This window comes from Nomia melanderi, unplaced genomic scaffold, assembly GCF_051020985.1.
Source record: "Nomia melanderi isolate GNS246 unplaced genomic scaffold, iyNomMela1 scaffold0014, whole genome shotgun sequence".
NCBI lineage: Eukaryota > Metazoa > Arthropoda > Insecta > Hymenoptera > Halictidae > Nomia > Nomia melanderi.
The window spans coordinates 9792571-9793525 of record NW_027475130.1 but is presented as its reverse complement, the minus strand read 5'-3'; positions in this window follow the sequence as shown (position 1 = coordinate 9793525).

The window sequence follows — 955 nt, the reverse complement described above, 5'->3', positions numbered from 1 at the left end:
ACACTCAGGGTCAGGGGAAAATCCAATATTTATCTGGTGATATCTTGGGTGCTATTACAGATAGCGCAATAAATCAAAGTGCATTGTCTGTAGGAGGCCCTGGCGCATGAATCTGTGCAGCGGGAACGACCTCGGACCACCAGGGGCCGAGAAAACCACCGTCTCGAGGGGCCGGACACTTAGGGTCAGTGAAAAATCCAATATCTATCTGGTGATATCTCGGGTGCTATTACAGATAGCGCAATAAATCAAAGTGAATTATCTGCAGGAGGCCCTGGCGCATGAATCTGTGCAACGGGAACGACCTCGGACCACCAGGGGTCGAAAAAACCACAGTCTCATGGGGCCGGACACTCAGGGTCAGGGAAAAATCCAATATATATCTGGTGATATCTCGGGTGCTATTACAGATAGCGCAATAAATCAAAGTGCATTGTCTGTAGGAGGCCCTGGCGCATGAATCTGTGCAGCGGGAACGACCTCGGACCACCAGGGGCCGTGAAAACCACAGTCTCATGGGGCCGGACACTCAGGGTCAGGGGAAAATCCAATATATATCTGGTGATATCTCGAGTGCTATTAAAGATAGCGCAATAAACTAAAGTGAATTATCTGCAGGAGGCCCTGGCGCATGAATGTGTGCAGCGGGAACGACCTCGGACCACCAGGGGCCGAGAAAACCGCAGTCTCATGTTGCCGGACACTCAGGGTCAGGGAAAAATCCAATATATATCTGGTGATATCTCGGGCGCTATTAGAGATAGCGCAATAAGCCAAAGGGAATTATCTGCAGGAGGCCCTGGCGCATGCATCAGTGCAGCGGGAACGACCTAGGACCACCAGGGGCCGAGAAAACCACAGTCTCATGGGGCCGGACACTCAGGGTCAGGGGAAAATCCAATATATATCTGGTGATATCTCGGGTGCTATTAGAGATAGCGCAATAAATCAAAGT